The sequence below is a fragment of the Trachurus japonicus genome, chromosome 7 (assembly GCF_045865225.1).
Source record: "Trachurus japonicus isolate A0001 chromosome 7, Traja_1.0".
Lineage (NCBI taxonomy): Eukaryota > Metazoa > Chordata > Actinopteri > Carangiformes > Carangidae > Trachurus > Trachurus japonicus.
In genome coordinates this window covers 20,902,341-20,922,829 of record NC_140913.1, presented here as the reverse complement: position 1 = coordinate 20,922,829, position 20,489 = coordinate 20,902,341, and the positions used below count along the sequence as shown (strand labels likewise).

General features: G+C 37.8%; 1 long non-coding RNA gene across 1 annotated transcript in view; it reads right to left on the bottom strand.

Annotated features, from left to right (window-relative positions):
* LOC146984676 (uncharacterized) overlaps positions 1-20,489 on the bottom strand; it is a 53,969-nt gene that overhangs the window by 13,037 nt on the left and 20,443 nt on the right. The window contains exon 2 of the long non-coding RNA XR_015036163.1: positions 8,721-8,815. This is a non-coding gene — a long non-coding RNA (uncharacterized LOC146984676). The remainder of the gene's footprint in view (positions 1-8,720; positions 8,816-20,489) is intronic.

Sequence of the window (20,489 nt, the reverse complement as noted above, 5' to 3'; positions counted from 1 at the left end):
TATTAACTAGGACCAGGATACCAGCATTAGGCCTATATCAAATTATGTCTCCCCATCATCCAAACGCGTCCTGTTTGATATCTTAATGTAATTTATCAACCAAGTGGCTCTTTTCAAATGTGCTCATTTAGTCTTATCGTTGTCTAAAAGTGGTCCTGCAGGAGAGAGGATCCTTCATTTTGCTGCTGCAGTCCAGAGCGTAAACCGATGAGAAAGCAGACTAAATAAATCCACTTTGACGCGTCTCGTCGGAAGTCCAAGTTCAAGTTAAGAGAGGCGGTCGCTCCCTCCGTCCAGACAGCAAAACAAAAGACACACACGTTCATCATTAATCATCTCGCTTCTTCTCCCAAAGAGTAACGCTCTTCAAACTTCCCGTGCATATTTCAGACTACACACAGACGAGAAGAAACTGATCAAGAATATTTAATTGGGTCCATTTAAAAATATTTAATGCTTATAGACAGAGTGGCTCTGAATCTGATGAGGTAATCCCTCTCCAAAATAGGTCTGAAAATAGAAAGCTCCCTGAGTATTAACCTTTAGTTATGAATGTCATAGGTAATTAGCATGAGATTAAATAACTTTTAGATTAAACTTGAAAGTCTAGACGATCTGATCATTTTTGGAGGTCAGCCTATTTTCAGTCAACAGGGAAACTGTGTTGTCCAGCACAAAGGAAGGGAAACGAGGCCGCTAAAAAAAAAGACCATATTTATTTAGAACATATTTCATCAGTTGTGTCAAATATTTAGTGCTCCGGAAAGCAAATAATGAGTCCGAGGACAAAAAGAGGAAAATTAAAGTCGTTTTTAAAGTTTTTGTGATACAGTTCAGAGACCTGGACCAACATGCAGCACCGCAGATCTAGCACTATAGCTACAGCCCTTCCTTTATTATAATGCATGCTAAATAAGATAGACACTTGGTTAATCCAATCATCTTTCACGTATAACTTTCCCTTGCATACTATATAAATTCCTAAACTTTATTTTTTATTTGCAGTTCATACAACATATCCTATGGAGGATGCGCGACATTTACATTCCATTTGTTAACATAACACTTTTGCATTATAGGTTACGCATATAGCTTCTATACGCACTATAATGTCACTAGTGCAACGTGTAGGTTATATCTTGCTGTATCCTACAGAAAGTTAAGCATTAAGTGAATTATATTTGATGGGTGAATGGTTTATTTTATGGCCATCCCTGTGAAGCACACTTTGCTCGAAGACACCAAATATAAATCCGGGAAAATCATAGGAAGCGATTTTAGGAACAACAACTTCCTCGTCCAGTGTGCAGTAAGCCAACAGTGACTGTATGAGGAGGCTAAAGTCAACATGAGCTGCTGGTTTGGAAGAGCTGCGGACTGGAAAATGATGTCTGCACCTGCTTGTTGTTGGTTAACTCGTTATGATGGAGGACATCTTAAAGTGAAACGATGCACAGGAAGCCACACTCTGAACCATATCAACAAGGTAAAAAAAAAAAAAGGCACTTAATGTTTTGATCCAAACAGTTTATAAGGAACTCATGTGAGAGGCCTCAAGGATACAGTCTGCAGCTGAGAGTACAGCTCTAAATCCTCGCTACTACAACCACGTTCATCTCAAAATTAGTATTTGGAAAAGCAGCTCTGTTGGGTTTAATCTGGCAAGTCTCATTCATGTGTTTCGTCTCAAGTGAATCATTATCTAGAATCAGACGTGGACATTTTGTTTCAGCTGGGCTTAGAGTAAGTATAGACTATTTAGATGAGGTGTTTAAAAAATACATTATTGCGGAAATCTAATTTCGAAAATGGACGATGAGACCTCGGAGCGCAAATTTGAATTCCCCCAAGTTCCATTCCGTGTTCACAAAGACCTATAAAACATAAACAAGTTGATGGAAACAAAAAGAAAAATCAAAGTCTGTCTTCCGCATTTTGACAGCGACCTTGATGGAAAATAAAGTTCTTAACAATACTGATACCAAGTTGACACTTCTAATCCTGTACGATTTTGGAGGATATTACACTGGCTAATGATAACCAATTTCCTTCGGTTTTGATTTTTGTTTTCGTGTATGAGGCGGTCTCTCCCAATGCACCTTTACCTGCATTCAAACATGCACGTGCTCCTTACGTGACTACTGGCTCTTCCCCCTCAGCCTCGACTCCGCAGATATAGGAAGTAATTACACTGATACAAGTACAAAAACCTTGTCATCAAGCCACTGATGCGTTTTGGTGTGAAGATTTTAGTCAGTAGACCGTCTTAATATGAATGAATATACATGCAGGACCGAACGTCTAATAATTTGTGTAATAAAACTTTTGGCAATGAAAGCGAGAAAAACGGTAAATGCAAATGAAATATAACTGAAGAATTGATTGCAAGACGACAGAATCAAGTTAGTAAATAACAATGGGCTATAGGTTAATTTAAACGTCCACAAAGACTGAGTATTTCTTTCATGTGGATTCACAGTCGAACGACTCGCTGCTCAGAGTGTACCTGACTTCTTCAGGTATGAGCCTCATCCCTCGTTTCGCTATATGACGGGTGATGAACATAGCTAGTTACTCTGAAGCATGAAGCTCATGGCTCAGTAAGTCTTCCATTGTTAGAGAGCGAACATCAATTCATTCCTGTGTTTGATGCCCTTAGTCTCATTAAAAAAAAAAACTTCCTTCGGGCTATTTTGTTTTCTGTAGCAAAGAAAGCGAGTGGGAGGCAGAGAAGCTGAAGCCAGGGATACATTAGAGCCAGGCTAGAGAGCCAAGGTGGAGTCATGATGGAGCTATAAGATATGTGCTGTGGCCTGCTGTCTGGGTGAGCACAACAGTGAACCACCCTGCACTTAATTTCTATCTGCGCACTGCTGCTCACGGCCGATATAAGAGGTCCTAATGGATCGATAGGCCAACGAGCCAAATTAATCCAAGGGCTAACATTAGTGCAGGTTCATTTGTAGGGATGCATTGCAAACATTATGAAGATGAGCAAGACGAAGTTCAAGTTCAAAGTCACTGTGCTCATGCAGTGCTGGGTGTACTCAGGACAGGACACCCCTCACCTCTCTCACCTCGCTCGTAAACCAAAACAGTAGCCACTTGCATAAACTGAGTCCAAATCCGAAAATAGCCGAGATTCCCACTGAACCCGAGCCAAAAAAAGAGACGAAGCAGAACTGCGAATAATCTTATCAGCAGCCCCAGGGTGGAATTTTAAGTAATGAGCAATACCCTCATTCATCTTAAAACAGACCCATCATGGAATTATCTCTAATCCTATCTGTAATTAATGGCACCTTAAAGCGGTTGGCTGGGAGATGGACAATACTTTTATTGATTGATTTCTCTTTGAAGTGTGGATAACATCAGATATTATGGCTGGATTCCCTTTCATCGGACCAAAATGAAGCGGTAAAACAAAAGTAATTCTGACTCTAGTTTAAATTTAATTATGTATTATCTGTGTGGATCATATAGGACGACCTAAACAGGTCTATTGTTCTACATCGTTTAGAATATCATCAAAAAAGAGTGTAAATAAGTGTGAAAATAAATATTCATTCATACGTCCATTCATTCATTATTCACTCATTAAAAGAATGTAAATTGATGCAAGAAAGGCACAAAGTCAAATGTAACTATTTATAGCTTAAACACAAATAAATACGTAAATACATGAAGCTGAAATAAAAAATCGCTTGGATCCCCAAACTTTTTCATAGTTCCGGTTGTTCAGTGTTTTCAATTTTGTTATTCAAAGTTGTGATTTTGAAAAATATGTGCATTGACTTTCTCAGTAAATGATTTTATAAATAACACCTAAATACAAACCAAATGTCAGACATTGAAGCACTTTTATTAACATATTTAGAGGAGTAATAGGCCGATGAAAAACCACACTTTCACTTTTTCTTCCTGCGTGGGATTTTATAGAGGAGCCAACAAAACTCCAAAACTTCGGACCCTGAATCGTGCAACTGTTTCACCAGAAAAATGCATCGGTGCTTCAGAGCTTAAATTAATTTTCTATTTAACTGCATAATTGACGATTGAAGAGGTTGTAAAATAATCCGCATCGGTAAGATATTAAATGCGTGAGAGGGTTTTACATGTGGTTATATGGCAATAATATCGAGACTAAGATACAGGGTGCAAATTAATGTCCGACATCAGGCCATCTGACCCATTTAACCTGTTGACTAATAATGCAGAGAAAATAAACAATCGTTTCTAATGTAACATCAAGATAGGTATAATCCTGGGATAAGAGAGAGAGAATGTGAAGAAAAGAAAACCAAAATAGCTTGAAATGCTTTTATTTCTACAGGTATTATAATAATTAATGACGTTAAAGATTAATATTTATCTCTAAATCATAAGACATGCTGCACATTACACAACATATATGAGTGTAGGCTACCAAGTTCCAGTTAGTTTTGAGCAATAATGATCATCAAATAACAGAAATGCTTAGTTATTAATCAAATCATTTTCAATGTCTGTAATCATTTTTCATATCAGTGCCAACAAGTTTTATATGAGTCAGAGCCTTTTTAAATTTAGGAAGCACAAGTGTGAATGTAGGTTTGTACATAAGCACAGATCCAACTGTAGCTCCATCTCATATTTTCTGCAGTAAATAGATTATCTAACAAAGCAATGGATATGCATTCTTTTTTTTCCCCCCTTTTTCTTTTTATTCAGGAAGGAAACCTTTAAACTGAGTGTGAACACAGCCGCATACTGTAAAGAGACAGAATCTTAAGTCAGGAAGTAGATAAAATGTTCAAATAATCGTATATTTTTTTCACAATGAATACTGGTGGTCCGAAAAACACCTCCCTGGTGTAACTCCCATGCATAAATGGTTCTCTCAAGGCTGCTTTGACTGTTATGGAATCCTGGAAATATTTGGGTCAGAGTAAACACAAAAAGACCATTTAGCTTGGCTCAATTTGGCCAAGACGTCTGTTTCAATGACTGGTAGATGTACAGTATATTACAAGCAATTCAATGTTTAGCCATCCAGCCATCCAAATAAACTGCAATTAAATGACATGCCTTAAACAACACATTGAACTGACTGCGAGGTACTGCTCTTAAAGCTCTAAGAAATTGATCGAGTGATCAGGTTTAAGCTGGAGACAGATGTGACCCACAAGCTACTAAACAAGCATCACCGCCTTAAATTAATTAGGAACTGCTGCAGTACGCGGCCGTTATTTACAGTCTACTTCACTAGAACAGTTTCAAAACCAAATTTTGTATATATCTGGAATGTGATTTACTGGAAATGCTATTTTGGAGAAGTTGAGTTGAGAACTAAACCTTCATGATCCATGCAGAATCCTTTCTCCAAGCTTCTTCTTATCCATAGGATATGCTGCATAATGTGTTTTTTTCTGAGTCAAAATTAACTTAAGAGTGACAACTGTCTTTACATTTTATCTTTGCAGTTTATATGTCATTTTTCAGAAATTTAAGCGTGGCAAATAATGCCGATTCTGCTGTGCACAGTTGTACAGAAAAGTGTGGGCATCATTGGGAAAATTCTTTTTTTTTGTTGATTTCGTAAATGAAAAAGGCAGACATTAAAAATCCCTTCTTCAAATGAATATGAAAGATATATATATAAAAAGGAGCAAAAATTTAGTTAAGTTAAATTCAGGACAATGATCCAAAGCAGACCTCAAAATCCATGAATCATTACAGAATCAAAGGCTGAAGCTGTCTGAACAGTCATCACAGCCCGAACATCATTTCAAGAACAGTGTGTGCAAAGCAGTATTAAAGACATTTCTGAAGGGGATCTGGAGAACGAATGGGTGAAATTTCCTAAAATAAGAGGGAAAAAGTCTTAGCCTGTGCAAAAGGCATTGTGCAAAAGGGTTGTTATTGCTTACAGATGTAGGAGGGTACCCAAACTTTTGCACATGCCACAATTATTGTTTATTCTTTTTATTTAAAAAAGGAGCATTACCACAAAAAGAAAAGCTCATCCTTCAATGTCTGTTTGCTGCGGAAGGAGTATTTATTATTTTCTAATTAAAAAAATGAACTAAATATTTAATTTACCCATTTGCTTATACCTATGTTATAATGTAATTTAAAATATACAGCAGAACAGTGAATTAATCCGAGTATATGTTTCTCTTTTTTTTTTTTTTTTTTAAATTACTGTGTTGCCTTTGACTTTGAAAACTGTACTCTTTGCTACGTGCATCATTTCATGTCTACTTGTAATGTGGGATGGCAGCATCATAAATAATGCTGGATGCAGGATTCAGTTCAGTTATATGCATATGTCACTCGATTTTATGATGCTTTGATTAGAAAAGTATACACTTTTGTGTTACACACGTAATATCAATACTTTTTGTTTATGTATTGTCTTAGAAATGCAACAAGAGCTGGAATGAGGTCATCTGTAAGAGCCAAAAAAAAAAATCAAGTGTTAAAAATGTAGAAGACAGTATGACAGTGAGACCGGAGTGCAATGTCTCTGGAAATCATTAATGTCTACATGCCTGCAAGCTTAACCATCTAAACACTCATAAGCACCATAATCAGTTAGGATGTAAATGGTGACATTGACCTTTAAAGTGTCTTCCTGCACCGAGAGCTGCACCACACAAGCCAGCTGTTTATAGAGACTGTTGGTGTGATATTCGTATTACATGCATTGTTTCCTATTATTTTTGGAACTAGTTTGTGTATCAATAAATTCAGAACAATACAACAGATTTGTGTTTGAAGGTCAAGTGCTCAAGTGAACATGTGTGTTGTCGGTGTGACAGTACAGAATGAGTATTATATAACTGACTGTTGACTGCAGTTTGGTAAGAAAAGAACAGTTGGTAAAATGAACATTATGAGAACGTCACATCTGACTTAATTCATTTAATGAACGTCTCCTTCCTTAATGTGTTGCACAAACAACAAAAGAAACCGCTTAAAAAGACAAATGAGCTCTACATAGATTCTCGAGTCACATGGCACGATCTCTGCATGTAGACACACCAACTTGATTCTGAGCAGTTTGAAGAAGAGCGATGGAGACTCTCTGGGTGGACATATTTTGTTTGTGTTTATTTATGCACACCCAGTCAACAGAGCGGGGAAAATGTTGTTTTTACAACTTGCTCCCATGCTGTGTGTGGGAATAATAACCACAAGAGAGATTTTTCTTTTCCAAAACAGGACATCTACCACTTGGGGAAAAAAAAAGTCTTTCCACGATTGGTGGCATGAGAGGGAAACTCCTGATGGAACCATTTTAACAAAAACATAAAAGTCAAATTTTGCCACTGTGCCTGATCTAAATATCCTTGAAGCAAATAATAAGTCCTAAAAACAATAAGCTAAAGTCCTTGCACACTATGTTCTGTCTCCATTGTGTGTCTTTTGAAGAACACCACAATTTACCACTGCATACAGCACCTGTGTGTTATATATTCACTATACAGATTAAGGACATCATGTGTAGACTGTAGACTTGCAAGATTCCATCATACTTGTATCTTGTAGCATACTTGATCAAAATAAATAAAATCCTTTCATATACAATATGTTGTTTTCTTCTTTTGAATTAGTTTACATCTGGTAATTTTGCTGAATTTTTGATGCTCATACCATTAGACTAGAATCAGTCACTGCTTTCCAAACGGGTGCCGCCACACTCTCCCTCTAATTTGCATATGATTTGTACAGTGGTTATTCATCCTTATAATTCTGCTTCATGTGTTCTTGGGTCCAGACTGCTGCTCAACTGTGGAATTATATTTATCTTCTGTATACATGTTTTCAGCATTCACATTTCTCTATTTTTAATTAAAAAAGAGAAGATTTTACTTCACGTAGGTGAAAGTTCACCTTCATTAAATAATTTACATCACTACTCAAAGTACTCAAAGTCCAGCTGAGTCAGCCATGCTGACAACAACTTCCAAGCTGCTATAGCAGATTTTTACGATTTTATGGCTTGAAGGCAAATAAATCCTGACTGGTTTTTCTTCCCCTTTTCACCTAACCTCTTAATCCGCGCTTCTATGCATTTGGTTCTCCTCCTCTGGATGCAGAATTTAAAAAAGGGTTGCAAGTCTGCCTTTCTTTGCTGATGGGCTATGTGTTTGAGGGGGAAGACTTAAATGAATCACACTTTGTTAAAAAGTAAACTTTAAAATATTTTACTAGCCTCCAAAACTAAAATTCTATTGAAACCCTGACATTAGTATTGTAGCTTGATAGAAAACTGAAAGTATACTATTTTTTTAAGCAAAAACTCCCAAAAATATTCCAATACTCTGGTTAATGCTGAGAAACAATAAGTAGATAAACTCCATGGACTGTATCTTGCATCAAATCAAATAAAGCAAATGAACAGTTCATTTCTACTACAGGAGAGATGTGTTTATATCATCCAATCAAATAAATACGATGCATGGAGAGAGAAAAAGAAAATTACATGTATAATCATTCCCACCGAGTTACTTTTCTGTTATTGTTTTGTTTAACTCAGGCTTTCACTTATACTGAGTGAGAGTAGTAAGCCCGTGGTCATAGAACAAAGGAAAACATAATTCAAAATTATTGGTGACATGTGCATTAATCTGAAAGTGCTTGCGGTGGATAAAATAAAGTAGTAGTATTGCCAAATAGGCAAATGTTCATGAAAGTCCTGAAAATGTCGTTTAAGATGGTCCAGATGTTGTTACCTGCTGGGTGTTGATAGAGGACCTGGGGGCTGTTCAAACACATGGCGTCACAACCGTGTATTACTGGCCTGCAGCTTGAGCAATGGCACCAGTAACTATGGAACAAAAAGAAACAAACATTTAGAGAGAATATACTGACTTGCTAGATTTGTTTCTAGAGGTCACAGCTGACGGTGAAATAAAAACAAAGGCATGGGGCACAATGTAAATTCAGGTTGGCTCGGCTTCCTAGACTCTTGTAGTAATAACAATTAGTGTTGTACAATACACAACTAAAACAATTAGTAAGAAAAACTAAAAGGATATTAAGTATTTATAAATAGCTAGTCACAACAAATCCTGGAACAAAATATACTATAAGCAACAGTATATTGGTATCATACCGAAAATCAATTTTTGCCACTTAGTTGACAGGAGATCGGCAGGATCTTTATTAGGAGGAACGGGACACACTTTGTTCTTATTAACTCTGTAACTCAGTAAAGCACAGTGTAGCGCCGTGGCATGCTATGCTCATGTGCATTTTCACTGTGCCCTCCCTGCATGGAGTCACCATATTGACCAAATACACCCGATAGCACTGTGGTCAACAATATTGTTTGCTCTGTAGGATATCTGAGCATATCAAACAAACAAGAACCTCATTGTTTTCTGAAGTTTCTTTTTCACTGTGCTACCAGAGCTGTAGCTACACCCCATGCTGTGTCGAGCTATTGATAATGCTAACTGGAACACTTTTATTGCAGCTAAAGGAAGTGTTGCCTTAGTAACTGACTGTTTTTGTTTTGTTTCACATTGGTGGGCACTACAGATGTCAGTGTGGTCAGCCCACCACTTTGTCCACACTGAAATATCAACTATTTGATGGAGTGCAATGACGTTCTGTAGGATGAAGTCTACTGATGCTGGTCTTTCCCTTTAGTCACCAGCAGCTTACATTATTGGTTATGGTAAGCTACTTTGTGTAAGGGAAAAAAAAAAGATCGGCCGTCCTGATGTCTTTTCTGACTCGCACCATCAGTAGTTCAAAAAATATATTTATCACGACATCTGCCAGAAATAATTTTGCAATATTCATTAGAACAGTATACCAAAATACAATTATGGTTCCCAGAGGATGAATCCTGATTCCTTTATGTTTTCTTTGGCACCACTGTGAGGTTCACATTTGTGATTGAGTGAAATGCCCCCATGTCTATTAAAGGGATTGTGACAATATTTGACCCACACAGACATTCACATACCCCTCAACATAAACCCTAATAAGTTTGACCATTCTTCATCTTTTTCCAACAAAATAAAGTACTTGTAAATCTATTGACACTACCAACTGCTGCAGCTGTATATCGGGTTTTGTGCTAAATTAGCAAATGTCGGCCAACACGTTTAATTAACATAGCAAGCAACCACAGTAAACATTAAACCGGGGCGGTGTTTAGCTCACTTGGTAGAGCACCTGCCATGTGTTGAGGCTATAGTCCTCACTGCAGGCGGCCCCGGTTCGATTCCTGTGTCGAGTGTGTGTGTGACTGTCCTGCATGTCATTACCCCCCTCTCTGCCTCCTATTTCCTGTCTCTCTCTCTCTCAACTGTCCTGTCCATTAAAGGCGAAAAAGCCCCCAAAACCCTATATATAAAAAAAAATAAAAAAAAACCTGTTATACACCATCATCCTGATTGTTGTCACAGTGATCATGCTAGCATACAGCATTAGCATTTAGTTCAAAGAACAACCAAGCAGCCTCACAGAATTGTGTGGTCTTGTTTATACTGCCAACATGAGTTGATTAAAAAAAAAAAGTCTTAACATGGACTTTAACATGCCACTGTTCCTTTTGCTAGCAGGGGAGAACCACTAAAAAAAGATGCCGCTAGAGTTTTGGCAGTAGATATCTCAGTGATCAACAATCAACAGACCAGTCAACAGATTAATCCCTGCCAATGTCAAGACAATACTTGACTTGTTTTCCTATTAATGTGTTATCATCACCATCAGTTCTAGTAGCAGAAATACTAGTACAGCTAATTTAATTTACCCAACCACAGTTTTGTGTCAGCATCCTCCACATATAATCACATAGCCACACACATACAAACACGCACTACAATCAGCTGACTATTATTCGAGCTGGATTTGTTGTGTCTAGGTGCAGTGATTAAACAGAGTGGAGTAATAAACAAAACATGTCACCTAGTTTTTCAGCCTACTTACTGCTTGCGTTATTCTATAAATAGAAGTTTTAGGAAAGAGGGAGAGAAGGGGGAGAAGGAGAGAGAGAGAGCATGTTATATGTATGTTGTTCTACTAGCACCACTGTCTTTTTTTATATTTATTTTTATAATGATCGTAAATTCATCATCATGTACATTCTGTAAAACACCTTTAAAAACTAGTGAAAGGATAATGCTCAAAAACATAATGCAGGTTGGAAACATATAGTTTTATCAGTAATGCTCTCTGTATGTGGCAACAGTCTATATTATTCTCTTATTTTGATCAACAAATCTACACTTTGGAGTTTGCATGTTCTCCCTGTGCCTGCATAGGTTCTCTCGGGGTTCTCCAGCTCTCTCCAGCTTTCTCCCACAGTCCAAACACATGTGCACTCGATTGATTGTCCATTTTGAATTGCCAGTGGATATTGCGAGTGTGTGAGGTTCTTCGTCTCTACATGTCATCCCTGTGATAGAGCTGTGTGGGAGCCTGGATGTACACTGCCCCTGCCCTATGTTAATGCCCTAATGAATTATTTTAGTAATTTTTCAAGGTGCCAACATCTGCTAGTTCCAATTTCTCCAATTTTGCTGCTGTTCGTTCTTGAATATAGTTATCCGAATAATTTGGGTTTTTGAGACTGATGGTCATTAAAAACCAAGGTTAATAGGTCACCTTAGGCTCTTTAATGAATATTATGGGGGGAAAAAATCTAGAAGCAAAATTACAGCAAAAAAAAACACTGGTGGATTAATGAATTACTAATAATGATCCTGTCCCGCCATTAAAATGATATCATCTGAGATTGTGAGCCTATTAAGCATGTGACCATTCCAGTACTATAAGTTTGTACCATTTTTAATTAATTACATTTTTGCACATGATATTTTCATAAATGTGCAGTAAATAGTAGCCTTGTCTTTTAACAATATCATTGTGCATTTTCTTTAACCTCTAACCTTGATATGGTCATGTTCTAGTGCTTTCGGGCTTGGCAGTGTAGTTTTGGCCATTAAATGAAATCTGCCAGACTACGACTGGCAACGTAGACGTCAAAATGTCAATAAGTCCTTATGCAGGCTCAACAAAAACCCATTTTCACTACTATGTTGCCCCAAGTGATCAAAGCAAACAGCCTTTTGTATCGAATTCTACAGCAAAGGCGAGAGCCCCGCTGTTGAAGTAATACTTTGTAATGGTATTAGGAGGGCTATAAAAATGTCAAGACCCTTTAACCAGGCAATCAGAGAGTGAGCCATGGTCTGTTGCTTTTGCAGGCATCAATCACTAAGTAATGTATATGAAGTCTGAAGAAACAGCTGGCCATCTGACATGACGTGGTAGATCTATGCTGTTTGTTCTTACTTAGAATTACAGTATTTTAATGTTTTTTTTTTGTATGAATCACTTGCTTTTTTTGTTTGCACAACACTAAAAGTGTGTGTCATCTACAATTTCATTGCAATTACTTTGCCTATTGCCTGTTCACATGTCTGTAGCTCTAACATGTAACATAATTTGCTTCTAACGTTTTGGATATAAATAATTGAAAAGACAACATATTCATTTAATTCTACAGTAGTTGTGCTTTCAGGGAGTCATCACTTAGAAATGAAGGATGGACAAAACATTTGAAGACATATGTTTTAATGTAATGGCAGTCTCTAAAGAATTTTTTAACACTTGTATCAGGAAAGAAAGGGAAAGAAAAGCCCACCACTAATGTTTTTCAATGTACCCTGTGAATGAATGAATGAATGAATGAATGAATGAATGAATGAATGAATGAATGAATGAACGAATGAATAAATGAATGAATCCTCTGTCATTGTTGTAATAAAAATATCCAAAACAATTCTATTAATTTTCATTACAATAATAGCTGGGGTAGTAAATATTTGTCCACACTGTAACATGTCCAAGAGTACTGAATGGATTGGCATGACATTTTTCATTGGCCCTGAAGGAGAAATCCTAGCAACTTCGAACATGGTGGCATAAAAAGTTAAGTTGGAATCACCAAAGTGAAATGTGTTGACAACTCTTAACATAGACTGTCATTGAATATGCTAAAAATATTCATTGTCCCTAAGGGATAAATTAAAGTGAATGATGACAGCCTGACTTTTCTCGTGATGTGTTAATTTTTGAATCATAGCATGCTAACACACTAAACTGAGATGGGAAGCGCCAGCATGTTCGCACTGTCATTGTCAGCATGTTAGTGTGCTACAGAGAGCATTTAGTTCAAAGTACCATTGTGGCCTCACAGGTCTGCTAGCATAGCTGTAGAGCCTTAGTCTTGTTAATGATCAAGGCAACATGTGACCTGTTTATGGGGCTAAGGAGATGCTAGACTTCTGAATAGAAGTGCTTTACTATTCTGTGGTAGTAGGTCTACCGCCAGTTGTGTAAGGGATTTGTGTGTCTCCTAATGCTCACTGTATTTTCTCTCCTTTGTCTCTCTGTGCTTGCAGGAGCAGGATTGGCAGTTTCAAAGATTGTACAGCAGGGAGACCACTTCTTAAAAACCCCAGACAATGCAAAATGTTAATTTCTCTGCTGTCTTAAGAAATGTGAATAATTGACAAACTTTGTGGAAATTCTAGACTTTGTCCCTCTCCATATATTTCCTGTTGTCCCTGCCAACTAACCACATACAGTCGATAACATAAGGAGGTGTGGCATTGATGACCCATCTATTCTTTTCTAAAGAGATCATATGTTGGATATTTGACTAGGTCACTTGCAGTAAAGTAAAACGTAATAAAGATCACTGAGGCAAAGTCTGAGGGTCCCTGTGAGCTGTTTTATATCACCTTTTTCATTTCTGCTCCCTCTGTTGCTTTTGAAATATTACTCATGTGTTACAGTATATCTATTGAATTTTCTTGAATTAGATTGTTAGCAGTGCACAAAATTAAATAGTCAAATTATTGAACACTTCTTAAACAACATTACTGTCATGATCTAAGGATCAAACTGAACATGAAGTCACAAAGAAGGAATCCATAATACAATACTGGCTTGGTTATCAAGAGCTACACACAAGTCAGATCTTAAAGTGATGGTTCAGGTTATATGATGAGGTTGTTAGAGGTACTCAACCACAGTCGGTGTATTACTTGCAATAGGTCTGGGTTAATGAGCTGCCAATGTGGAGTCTACACATCAGCAAAGAAGCTGATCCATGTACTGCTGTGGACAGAAAAAAATATAAAATATATATATATATATTTTTTTTTTTTCATTATTTTATCGTTCCACATCCCTTCATGACTCAAAAACTGTAGTGCAGTAAGTGTACAAGGCATATGGAAGTTCAATGGTTGAGAAAATGTACTACCAAAGGAAAAGCGTTGTTTGGCAGCACATTATTCAAAAACACATAAGTAAACTGATATTAGGTGGCTAAAATCCATTTCTTTGTTTCTGCATTCCCCTTCCAAAAGCAGTTCAGTGTCTATGTTGGTACTGATTGCGTGCCCAAACTGGTGGCCTGCTAACCCACACTTTTTGTATACAAATTCAAATGTATACCTTCAAGGAACGTAGTATGAAGTTAGTGAATAAGCTTTTTTTTTCAAGTTTAGTGAAGAGTCTAACTAGAATTTTAAAGTCTGAAGTTTAGCCTGGGACCTTTAAGACAAAGACGACATTGATATAATTACCCTAACCTTGATTTGGCTTTTCGACATGTTGATGTTGTTGCTATATAATATTTTGATTATTAGCTTTATTTTATTTTTTATTTTTTTTACCACAAAAAGGAGAAAAAAAATGCTGTTGTGTCACTCTTTTCATCAGAGGAGCCCAATGCAGGCTCATGATTCAATTCAAAAACTTGTTGTAGGTCATATGGGATATATTCCAAATTTACATGATGGTCAAGTTATATTTCTAAATACTGGAGTGGATCTATGATGTGCACACATGTGCAGCTCATTACTAAGGTTATGTAGCCAGTGTTCCTACCACAAGTTTACATTTTGTTAGCGATGATGATATGATCAAATAATAGACTGACTTTACGAACATTTTCATTATGGTGAGGGAGTGGATCGGCATCAGAATATTAGATGGGGTTGTTAGCATGGCACTAAGCACAGTGAGAATTAACATAGGTAGTTTGTGTTTTGAATTCATTTTTTTGCTTGTACCAAGCAAGTGAAGCCATTCACTCCAAGGAAAAGCTGCAGGGGGCAGAGGTCGGGAGAAGCTAACAGGCGAGGTTATGAAAACATATCTAAGATAGCTGTCATTACCAGCAATGCAATATGTCCAAGTTCCCCTGGCTGAGTTTCTCATGCATTTATACCAATCAATTTAATGTACTGTGCTGCTCAGACACTTCTAGCAGCTACCTGCAACTTTTGGAGTGCAATATCTTCTTGCATGTTACTAAATGAATGATTGATGATTAGAAAATCAATCAATATACCTTTAATGTGACAAGTGACAATTTCATTAGTTTTTAATCAGCTTTCTACATGACATCAGCATTAGTGACGATCAGATGTTCAAGCTCTTAAAAATGTACATAAAGCCTGCATATAACATGAAACTTATCAGGCTGCTTGTTCCACTGAAGGTTATGAAATTCAAAATGTGTCCAAATGCTGCCTTTTATGAAGATGGGGCTGGTTGAATTACTGTTTCCTTTATATTTTTCCATTGCTCACACTGCATTTTCGCCTCACTCAGGAGCAGAAACTGACACGTTGCCTTTTCTTGGACTGGCAAGCTAAACTCATGTCAGGAAAAAATGTAAATCTGTGTCGTTACAAGACTGAAAAACATGAATCAATCTTTTGGAATAAATGATAGAATCGTGATTCTGATGTGAAGTGATTTTTCTGCACACCCCTACTTTTCACGTGATGTGCAAAGTTTAAATAGCGGTCTGTGTGCCATCATTTTAAATCTGAATGGTATCTGTATCAAGTCTCCAATCACCCATTTCCTAGTATCTCATTAAAAAAACAAAAAAAACATTGACATGGGCCTTTAACTATTAAGGACCTCACTGTCCAGATCAGCGTCAGTGGATTCTTGATATTTCAGTCTGGAGTGGTCATTCAACCAACAGACCAACATTACCATCCCTACAGCCACACCACTTACAAGTCCAAACATTTAGTGGACGAAGAGAAGAATTTATTCTGGGTCACTTTTTTTACTACTTACAGTAGCACTAATGCAGAAGTCCAGCACCCTGCACTCGTTGAAGTAATTATGAGCAGCAGAGGAGGAAGTTAGCTGACATAATATGGAGTAGCATGCAGAAGTCATACAGACAGCACTGGCAGTGCTTTAATTGCTGGCAAAACAGCATAAGAAAAATCTGTCTGACTTCGCCTTTGTGTGTTGAGCAATGTCATCACATGCGTACAGAGCACACTCAGACACAGTGGAGAGAGAGGGAGGTGCCAACCACAAAGCAAGCTGAATAAAATGGATCTGTTGTATCTCATAGTGACAGCTCTGTGCCTTGACCTGTGATTGTGTGTTTTTGAAACTTGTATGTGGGCTTCAGTTCACTCTTTCATCCCCAAGCACAAAATAGCTGCAGTGTTTAATTCTGGCTCAACAGCACTGTACTGGGCAGGTGACCGTTCCATTTAAAATGTCTGTGCTCTAAAAGATGTTACAGCACAGGAACATAATAATGATACATTTGCTATTCGCTGCCGACTTGCCAGCCGTTCCTAACCTGCAGGCATCTTGTCTTGCAGTGTTACTCCACGGTCTTGAACTTTAGTTTGTGACACATTGTCCTTGTTCTCCTTCTGTGGAGAATGGTCTGCCATGCTAAGATCCGCAGAGCAGAACAAGGACGCCCAGCTACAGTTAGCAGGCTAGCTGCTAATTTTCAACAGTCGACGCTGGTCTGGTTAGCAATTTTATGTTTGAAATTGTGTATATGAATACTGCTGCTTTTTTAATGATACATAATAATTCTGCAATCTAATTCATCTTAAAAGTAGATCATGTGCCAAAGTTCTATCTACGATATGAGATCATCATATTGCTCACCCCTATTGTTAAAGATCAATTAAAAAATCTATCTACAAATTCCTCAACCTCTAATGAAAACTTGTTAGAGTTGCACATCCATCCATATTAATTAAACAAAAATCACAAATTCAATACTACCACAAACATTACATGAAAATATAATTTAAAAAGCATTGTATTTTGTGATGACTGTAGCCTGCTAATGTTGCTAGGACCACATTCATCTTATGTCACCACATTAAAAGGGATATTCCCGAGTACAACACCCCCTCAAGAGATCAATTTCGCAGACTGCAAACTTCTCTAGTTGTAGCGACTTCAGCACAGACAACCAGATAGCAAAATACTGCTGTCTATGGAGCCAAGAGCCAACCGCAATCAAAAAAAGCCATTCATAGCCACAAATAATGCTCAGAACAGCACCATACTTTGTCAACAGTACAAACAGGGTCCCAGCACATAATACAATCATCAAACACCTGCTAGCTTTGCCTGGTTTCTATTTACAAAAGACGGAATCAAAGCTCACCCACTCTTCTCCAGGCGCTGCCTAGTTGTGGGGAAACCCTGACAAGTCGATAACCGAATACATCAGTTTTCTATCTGTATTCCCTATCTGTTTCTAACAATAATTAGTGAGTGTTGACAGGGAAATGAACAGAGCTGAGTTGCTCAAACTATCACAGTCAGCAAAGCTTGCACACATTTTTGTAACAAAAACGTCATTGGACTCTTTACTTTTCTACTGCCTTCAGTAATCGACTTTTTAGGGCTTCTGCATTAGTAGGAAGCGGCTGGAGGAGAGTGGGTGAGTTATGTTTTTGTCTCTTTTCAATAGAAATCAGGCAAAGCTAGCAGGTGTTTGCTGCCTCGTATTATGTGCTGGGACCCTATTTGTATTGTTGACGAAGTATGGTGCTGTTCTGAGCATTATTTGTAGCTGTAAGTGGCTTTTTTGATCGCTCTTGGCTCCACAGCAGTATTTTGCCATCTGACTGTCTGTGCTGAAGTCTCTACAAGTAGAGAAGTCGGTCTCACGGTGTGTTACACCATGGGTGAAACTTACGCCAGAATATCCCTTACATTAGCCGTAGTGAACACTGCGGTTGGAGCTGATAGATCAGATGTCAGCTGTCGCAGTCCAAACAATTCAAGTTCAAACAATCCCAGTAACAATTCTGGATATTAATATTTTGGTGGGAAAAAAAACTGTTAACGTAAAGTTTACTATGCAACTCTTTCACTCTGAATGGAGTGATTCTGTGTGCAGATCTGGATGCATAGATGTTTGAGGTTTTTGGCCTCTGGCACAATTTGCATGTCTAGAACTTGTCCCTAATTATCCGTATCAAATACAAAATATCTCGAGATGGGGAGTTTTTTCCCCACAAGTCACTGCTGGCCTGTTCCTGTACATGTACAGTACTGTGCAACGGTTTAAGGCCCTAGAAGTGCAGAATGCAGACGCTTTCAAAAATAATGACATGAATTGTCTTTAGCAATTAACTTCATATTAATTTCAGTCAACAGAAGAAACCTAAATCAAATCATAATTTGGTGTGACCATGCTTTGTCACCAGTTCTCCTCAATACATGTACACAGTTTTTCAAGGTACTTGACTGGCAGGTTGTTCAAGCATCTTGGAGAACTTGCCATAGTTCTTGTGTGGATTTAGGCTGTCTCAGTGTCTTATGTCTCTTCATGTAATCCCAGACTGACTCGATAATATACTGAAAACATTCATTATGTCTTCAGGATTATCAAATGTTGTTGTTCGTGTATCGCAGAAAACCTTACTTTGTCTGCGATAAACAAACAAGAACATCTGACTGGATAATGTTGAGATAAGGCCTCTGTGGAGGGAGCTATACCATCTTTTGCAGTGTTCTTCTTGTTAATTAAAGGGACAACAAGGAGTTTTGGAAAAGCAAAGCGTTTTCATACTACAGTTATGAGCCTCCGCGCGCACCGTAGAATTCTTCGACCGGCGCAAGACGGACTCATGTTTTCATTCATCAAGAATTAAAGTCAGAGGTTCAAAGAGGTTCAGTTACCGTCGTAGTCCCGACCATAAACGGCAATATGGCGGCGTTATTCTCATGAGCGTCCGCGAAACCGAGAAACGCTGGTCGGCTCGCCCAGCATTTCCACCATTAATTAAAATAACGATAGAGACAAAACAATATATTTATCGAAAATGGAGTCATTAACAAGAGTGGGTAGCGTAGATTCATCCACATTAACGTGAGACTTTTTTATAACCAAATAGAAACTCATCGTTGTCCCTTTAAACTAGTTGTTTTTGACACACTGTAATTTTTGGGTCATTGTCATGCTGCAGAATAAATTTGGGACCGATCTGAGGCCTCTCGGATGGTACTGCAGTATGGATAATAATCTAAACATCTGAAGTGTCTAAAACTTTTGCACAGTAGCGAAGCTTTTAAGGTGAAATATTTTCTTGCATGTTACTCAAAGCCTCATTGATGGTAAATCAATCAATACACCTTAAATGTCAATATGACAACTTTGACATTTGTTTTTATTGGCTCTCTTCATGACAAATGCTTTTGTGATGATTGAAACTTCAACTGCCTAAAATGTATAAAAATATCATATTATGTGAACTGTAGATATATTATTTCATCACTTGGGGAAAAAAAAATAGCAAAGCGTTATATTGGTGCACTCTGGCAGCACTATACCTATGGGGTTGGGAGAGGGGGGGCCCACAAAAGCGAGTCTGTCCCGCTTTGCTCCATCTCTCTCACCGACAGCCTAAAATTTGTGTTTACCATCATAAAAAAAAAACATGTGCTGCATGGGTAAATGTGGTTGTACATGAAACAGTTTGAGGGCAAAATTTAGTACTATTTTAATATGACAAATAAGTTACTACCGGTACATAAAAAAGAAAACAACTAAAATATTGTCTTGACAATTGCAAAGCCATGAGCAACTGGTATCTACTGATCAACGATTGCTAAAAACTGATCGCTACAACTCTAATCTACACTACCTACAACATCGACAGCACTGTAGAAGAAGACGCATCTACTTTGGTGCCAAAGTTTTGGTTCTCCTGACAACTCCAGTCAGTAGTGGCTGTGTCTAACCACTGCATGGTAATGTTGCATCACCTCAGCATTTCCCATGTGGTGTTTGAGAGTTGACCAGTTTGGCGTTGATTTTTGGTCATTTGTTTATTTGTTTTCTTGCTGAAGTAGATGAGAAGTTGGTGTCACTCACAACTTATGGTTGTTGTGTAGCTGAGACCACTAGCAAGTCAGCTTTGCTTGGCATAAAGATCTCACTGCTGGCTGCTTTTCCAATGTTTGTGCTAAACTAAGCAGTTACAGGCCCCGGCTATTTACGATACACTACCATATAGATGGAAGTGGTATTGATCTTCTAATCTAACTCTGGGCAGAAAGACAGTGTATTTCCCCAAAATGCCAAATAACTACCATTACATAATTTTACACTGTGATGTGTGGAGATCTGCTTCTGCATTCTGATATTGGATGTTTCTTTG